Genomic DNA, 8,167 nt, shown 5'->3' on the forward strand with positions numbered 1-8,167 from the left:
CTAGAAGGCATTAGGGAGGTTCATCTCAGCAAGTTGAAGGAAGTCCTCAGAATTTCAGATCTGTAGCTATGAGGTTTTGTTGCTGTACACTGGTAATATTGTGTCATATAATGAAGAGCTGCCCACAGCATCATTTACATCCATATGGCCTCTAATGGAAACTATTCCTGGATTTCTAATTTGTACATTAGTTAATGATCTGATCTGTGCTACTTGTAGCCACCACATCCAGTTATCTGCTCTGCTCTGTTTCTGGTATTTAAAAACAAACAAAAGAAAATCTGTAAGTTTCATAACTGCCTTTTTTTTCAATAAGAAGGGAACATCTATGAACTTTCAATACTCAGTGGATAGGAGAAAACAGTAATGTCCTTCAACTGAGATTTGTAAAGACCTTAGGGAGTTGGAGGACTAGAGTTACCAAATTTTCCAATAAGAGCACTTGAGTTGTGAGGTCACAAAGAAGAGTTTCTCCTACCACTACCAATTCTTCAATGGGGGAAGTGGTCAGAGGACACCAAGTTTTCTTTGGCCTATCTAACCCTGTCTGTGGAAAACACAATGTTTTCATATGGGCAGTTAGTTCACATAAAATGTTTATAGCCATAATACTTGCAATAAACATATGAATTACATAGTAACAATGAAAAATTGTTAAATTTTGCTTCATTGCTTTCCTCTTAGTTTAAGATTATAAAACAGTACTCATTGCAAGTACCCATAAAAACTACAATATGCTTTTATGTCTCATTGCTTTGATGTACAATAATAAAGTTACATGTTACACTTTAAAAGTGCTTCTTGATTTGTGAGTTTACTTTGGTTTTTATATATAAGACCTGGAGCTTCATCAAGAACATGTTAACTATAAGGAATTATAAGCATTATCAACTATGATAAGTAAAAAAAATAATCCTTTGATAACATATGACATTAATTTCCACAAATGAAAAAATGGTCAATACGGTGTCCACAGGATATTCTTGGATGCTTTTAAGATCTACATTAAGACAGTTACTTCAGAAATATCAAAACCATTGATATGGATCCCTTCTATTTGAAGCATTCACTTCCCTGCCTTTAATCATCTCTTCTATCTTCCAATAAACATTTATATTCAATAAAACCATGCAGTTACAATGGAGAAAAGATAGCCTGTTCAACAAATGGTGCTGGGAAAACTGGAAATCCATATGCAGTAAAATGAAATTAAATCCCTATTTCTCATCCTGCTCAAAACTCAACTCAAAATGGATCAAGGACCTAGGAATTAGACCAGAGACCCTGCACCAAATAGAAGAAAACGTAGGCCTGAATCTTCATCATGTTGGTTTGGGACCAGACTTCCTTAACAAGACATCCAAAGCACAAGAAATAAAAGCAAGAATCAATAAATGGGATGGATTTAAACTAAAAAGTTTTTCACAACAACGGAAACAATCAATGTGAAAAGAGAGACTACAGAGTGGGAGAAAATCATTTCCACATGCACTTCAGATAGAGCACTAAACTCCAAAATTTATAAAGAACTTAAAACCCTTTACACCAATAAAGCAAAGAACCCATCAATAAATGAGCTAAGGAACTGGGCAGACACTTCACTGAAGATATATAGGCAATCAACAAATACGCGAAAAATTGCTTATCATCTCTAGTACTTAGAGAAATGCAAATCAAAACTCTAAGATTTCATCTAACTCAAATTAGAAGGACTATTATCAATAACACAAGCAACAATAGGTGTTGGCATGGATGTGGGAAAAAAGGCACACTCTTACATTGCTGGTGGAATTGCAAATTGGTGCACCCAGTCTAGAAAGCAGTTAGCATTGTTTGACCCAGCTACCCCACTCCTCAGTTTACACCCAAAGGACTTAAAATCAACATACTACAGTAATGAAGTCACATCAATGTTTATAGCTGCTCAATTCACAATACCTAGAATGTGGAACCAACCCAGTTGCCTTTCACTTGATGAATGGATAAAGAAACTATGGTATATATACACAATAGAATACTACTCAGCCATAAAAAAGAATAAAATTATGACATTTGCAGGTAAATGGATGGAATTGGAGAATATTATGCTAATTGAAATAAGCCAATTCCAAAAGAAACAAAGACTGAATGTTTCCTCTGATAAGTAGATGCTGATTCATAAGGTGCAGGGTGGCAGGTGGGTAAGAGAAGAATGGAGGAACTTTGTCAGGTCTTGAGTATAGGGAAATGGGGTGGGAGGGGTTGGGGAAGGAAAGATAGTGGACTGAGACAGATGTCATGTACATGTATGCTTACACAAATGGTGTGAATCTACATTGTGTACAACCAAGGAAATGAAAAGTTGTGACCCTTTTGTGTAAGATGAATCAAAATGCAGTCTATAAAAATAAAAATAAATATTGTGTTCTTTTCTATTAAGCAGAAGAAATAAATAAAAATACATATAAGAAAATTAAAAGCATAGGCTAACATCAAATTCATAATGCAATCAAGAGAAGAATTTCACCATTAAGTTTTAAAACAATATTTAAACAGAAATTTAAAGCAATAATGTGATGTTCACACTTTAAAAGTGTGTTCATAAAGCACATGAAGAAAACAAAGGTAAAAATGAAGGTAAAGAATAAAATAGTGATATAATGCAGAGATTAGATTCAACCTTAATATTTTGTCTGCATAAATATTTCAGAATTGAGGAAAAACATCAACCCAGAGTTTAAAAAATAATCACTATAACAAAATAACTGACCACCAAACAGAAAATCAAAAAGGGATCACAGAGTAAAGACATCAACTGAAAAATAATACAATGATTTGCCTGAAGGCAGCTTATTAAAGATAGCCCTGGAAGACAGGCATCCACCAGTTAAAATATATAATTGAAGTGTTGACCAAGCAAAACAAACATAAAACACAAAAATATTAATCCATAATTATATTCTCCATAAAAAATCGTTCAAAACCAAGGTTGAAATGAAAATGTTTCAAGATGAATAAAATCAGATTTTCTAAAACACACATTTATATAGAACATATTTCAAGAATTTAAATGGGTGTATTTGAAGAAGAAAGTTGAAAAGGTTTTTCTGCGGATAAATATAAACAAACACTGGAATGACAAAACAATGCTAATCTAATCTGTGAAGTTAAAATAACTAAAACAAGAAAGAGGTACAATATGCACTAACCACTGAATACCAATGGGCTAGGCATGATTCAGGTTAAGGTATCCTAAGACTCCTATGTGGGGGTGAGAACAAATTCTAAAGAAATTCAGTCTCTGTTAAATATGAAGGTTGAAACTCCAAGAGTATTCACTCGAAGAAGGCTGCTTTTCTAAATCCAGTGCAATGGGGGAAGAATTGTAATGAGAAAAACAAAGGAGTAAATAAACAAGGGAAATAGAAATATTTTATTGAAAGACCTTAAAGAAGAACTAAATAAAGAAGAATTAGATGATGTTTATGAATTATCTCCCTAAGAATAGAGCATTTGTTCTTTTCACTATGTTTAGCATACACAGTTCTTGGTTCAGAGAAGGAACTCACTAATTTTTCAGGGTGCAGGAAAGCATGAATAAATGAATAGATCAACTAATAAATTTGAGGAAAAGATATAAAGATATCAGTTTGAAGAAAATTATTTCTCAAATATTCAAAGCTATTCTACTTAAAACAAGTAAAAATAAATGATGACTGTGGTATAAACATTTGTAGAGCAATACAGAATCTCAGCTTTTGCATTCCTAATGGCATTTAGGTGATTTCTAACTTTTAAGTTTTACAGATTGTGCTGCATTTTTTTATTTTTATATACATGGCAATGCATATTTCTCTTAATGCATTTTGTAGGGTAGGTGATAATTATAATGTGAACCCATAATTTTGAGAATTTCATATTCTATAGATAATATTCTCTCAGTTGTATTAACAACTCAGTATATCAATTGTGACAAACAATCTATAACTTTTTAGCTCTTTGACAGAATGGTATTGTCAAACGTTTTATAATTCATTCCACTATCAAAAGAAAATTATTGTTTCACTATTAATTTCTTTGTGACTTTAATATTGTAAGGTATAAAGTTGTTGCAGAGATAAACTAAATGAGATGAATATTTCTAGAAACACAACCAACAAAATCAAATCATAAAGAAATAGGAAACCCAATAGAATATGACTAGCAAAAAGATTGAATCAACAATCAAAAATATCTTAAGGTATTGGCTTTATCATTAATCCTATGAAAATTTTCAAGACTCAACACTGATCATCTTCAACTTTTCCGAATAATATATGAATTGTTGGAGTTATGGACCAGAGGTCAAGTATTTACCTAGCATGTTCAAAGCCCTGGGTTAGATCCCCAGCACTGAAAACAAAAAAAAATTTGAGGGTGGCATTGTTAATTTCAAAATCAGATAAATGCACTACAAGGTAAGAAAACTATAGACCAATATCCCTTGTAAATATTGACAGAAAATCTTCAACAAAATACCAACTTCAATAGTATACTAAAAAAATTATACACCGTGTTCTAGTGGAACTCCTATCTGAAATACAAGTGTGGTTTAATATACAAAAAGCAAACAGTGTAATATTACACATTACAAAATGAAGGACAAAAATTATATAAACATCAGAACAATTATTTGACAAAATTCTACATTCTTTCATGATAGAAATACTCTAAAAAGTAAGAACAGACAAACAACTATCCCAATATAATAAAGGCCAAGTATAATAGCCCATATCTAAAATCATACACAATTCTAAATGACTAAAAACTCTTAAGTTTAGGAAGAAAACAAGTCCACTTTGCTACTTGTATTTAATACAGCTTTTTGAAATTCTTATCAGAGAAACTAGGTAAGAAAGTGAAATAAAGGTATCCAAATTGGAAAGGAAGAAGTAAAATTATCTGTTCATGGATGACATAATCTCATATTGTAAAAAACCCAAAAGATTCCACCAAAAAAGAAAAAAAAAGTAAAAACCTCTTAGAGCTAATAAGTACAGTGCACAAAATCAATGCGGAAAGTTCATGACTATATACTAATGATGAAAAAATGCAAACAAACAAAAAGAATTAGGAAAACAATCCCACTTGCAACAAATAGTATTGGGGAAACTGGATATCCATATGCAAAAGAATGAAATGGGAGACCTGCATGGTGGCACACACCTGTAATGCCAGTGGCTGGGGAGGATTAGACAGGAGAATCAGGAATTCAAAGTCAGTCTCCGCAAAAGTGAGGGCTAATCAATTTAGTGAGACCTTGTCTCTAAATAAAATACCAAATAGGGCTGGGGATGTGGCTCAGTGGTGGAGTTTCCCTGAGTTCAATCCCTGGTATCCGTCTCCCCACCCCCCGCCCCCCTCTCGCCCCCCCCGCCAAAAAAAGAATGAAGTTGCACACTTAATCCACACACAAAAAACTAAAAATGGGTAATGGGTCTTATTAAGAGCTAAAATTGTACAACTCTTTGAAGAAAATATAGGACAAATGTTTTATGACATTGGATTTGGCTATGGGTTTTTGGGGATATATGATATTAAAAGCACAGGCAACAAACTTAAAATAGATAAATTGGCCCACATCAGAATTGAAAACTTATTTCTATCAAAGGACACAATCAGAGTAAAAGAGAATCTATGGAACAGGGAGAAATATTTGAAAATTATATCTAGTAAGTGGTTAATAAGTAGTATAAAGAACTCCTATAATTCAATAATAAAAACGCTAATTTAAAAATGGGGAAGCCAGCGTCCGGGCAGCGGAGCGCCATTGGCGGGGTTGGCCAGGGCAAAGGGGCGCTAGAGCCTGGGCGGCTGAGGCCCGGGGATCAAGGTCCGGGAATGGCTCGGCCCCGCGAGGTCGTCAAAGTGGGCCGCGCTCCCGCGCCCATGCAGTCCAGGGGGCAAGCTACCAGGGACCCCGGGGCTGGGCGGGCGGCGGCGGCTGCATCCCGAGTGCCGCAGGGGGCGGGCGACGGAGGCTGTGGAGGCTGCGGAGGCTGAGGAGGCTGAGAAGGCGGTGTCCGCGGGAGGTGTCCCGGCCGCTCCCGCTGCAACTGCTAGCGGGCTCGCTGTGCCCTGCCAGCTGGGCCTTGGCCACTCTGGTCTTGGCCGCCTTCCTGGCTGCCGCTGGTGACCACTTGCCGTGCCGCCGGAGGCTTCACTTGTGCCCCCCGCCCCCCAGGACACGCCCGCGGAGCTCCTGCCCCTTCATCCTGGACACTGAGGCCGCGCTGCGCGGGGCTGCGGCGAGGCCAGAAGATGGCCTGGGTGCTCAAGATGGACGAGGTGATCGAGTCTGGGTTGGTGCACGACTTCGACCCCAGCCTCTCGGGCATCGAATGGGAGGGGGCGCCAGCGCCAACAGCATGAGTGATGTGTTGGCATTGTCCATTTTCAAGCAGGAAGATCCCAGCCTTCTATTGGATGGTGAAACGAAACACCCACCCTTTCAATGTGATGTGTGCTGCCACATCACCAGCAGTAAAACTACAGGATGAAACACTCACTTACCTGAACCAAGGTCAGTCTTATGAAATTCGGTTGATGGTGGATAATCGGAAAATGGGAGATATGCCTGAGATCAGTGGAAAACTGGTAAAGAATGGCATGTCATGGCCTAGGTGCTGCTGGGCCCTCAGTATGGAGAGGCATTCCATTGGAAAGACCCTCCCCTCTGTGGTTATGTCGTTTTAGGGGAGCATCATAAGAGTTGTATTCCATGACAGATGGCTACAATATACAGAGCATCAGCAACTTGAAGGTTGGAAACGGAATCGCCCAGGAGACAGACTTCTCCATGTAGATATTCCAATGCCTGTGGGAATAATCGACAAGAGGACAAATTCAAGTCAGTTAAACGCAGCTGAATTTCTGTGGGACCCTGCAAAACGCACATCTGATTTATTCAGTTACACTGCATCGGCACAGAATTTACTCCACGGAAACATGGTGGTGAAAAGGGAATACCTTTCAGGATCCAGATTGACGCCTTCAAGTAGAATGAAAATGGAGAATACATAGATCATCTACACTCGACTAGTTGTCAAATTAAAGTTTTTAAGCCTAAAGGTGCGGACAGAAAACTAAGCAAAACAAAAAACTGACTGAGAAAACATGGAAAAGAGAACAGCTCATGAAAAAGAAAAGTATCCGCCATCCTGTGATACCACAATCCTCACAAAGCAATTTTTCCCCAAATGGGAGATGGAGTTTTACAGGCATCTGGTGAACAAGTTCAGCCTTCAGCTACAACACAGGAGAAACAGCAGTGGCTGCTCAAAAACAGATTCTCTTCCCATACAAGACTGTTTTCTAATTTTTCAGGTGCCGACTTATTAAAACTGACAAAGGAAGATATAGTTCAAATTTGTGGTGCAGCCAATAGAATTTGGCTCTATAATTCACTGAAGTCAAGGTCGGTTAGTTCCACTTAGCCTTCTTCCTCTGCCAGAAACAGCCAAGTAGCACCGCAGTACAAGCGCAGCAGTAAGCTGCAGGCAGCGGAGGTGAGAATGGCAGTGGGAAGCCTTACATTTACCATGCAATCTACTTGGAAGAAATGGTTGCCTCAGAAGTTGCTCGAAAACTTGCATTGGTGTTTAATAGTCCTCTCCATCAAATGAACCAGGTTTACACACAGGGTCCCTTCCGCTGGCATCCACATTCTTGTTAGTGATCAGATGGTTCCAAACTTTCAAGATAAGTGTTGTTTTTTATTCTCTACAGTAAAAGCTGAAAATAATGATGGTATCCACATAATTCTGAAGTGATGTCTTATGTAGACTGAACTATATACAGTACCAAATAAGTCACGCTAAAAGTGTAAAGACTGAATCCAAAAAGTCTTGGGGATTGGATTTTATCATATGAAATGTTTCATATTGAAAACACAGATGACCTTTCTAATGAGCCGTATGAGAGGCAAATCTCACTGTCACTGCCATAGCCGAGCATCCTCATTACAGCAAGCACATTGGGACTGTGTGCATCCCGCTCTGGAGGCCATGGTGCAGGCATGGCTACCTGCTTCTCTGGCAGAGGTCAGTAGATACAGTTCCCAGAAGCAGCCTTTGCTGGCTTTTTACACTGTACGTGGTTTGGAAATGAATGTAAAGCTTAACCATGGGCATTTACCTTTCTGTGCCAG

General features: G+C 38.0%; 1 pseudogene; it reads left to right on the forward strand.

Moving 5' to 3' along the window:
• Positions 1 to 6,279: 6,279 nt before the first annotated feature.
• LOC124962180 (upstream-binding protein 1-like) lies at positions 6,280 to 7,790 on the forward strand (annotated as a pseudogene).
• Positions 7,791 to 8,167: the final 377 nt, after the last annotated feature.

The sequence above is a fragment of the Sciurus carolinensis genome, chromosome 12 (genome assembly GCF_902686445.1).
Source record: "Sciurus carolinensis chromosome 12, mSciCar1.2, whole genome shotgun sequence".
Classification (NCBI taxonomy): Eukaryota; Metazoa; Chordata; class Mammalia; order Rodentia; family Sciuridae; genus Sciurus; species Sciurus carolinensis.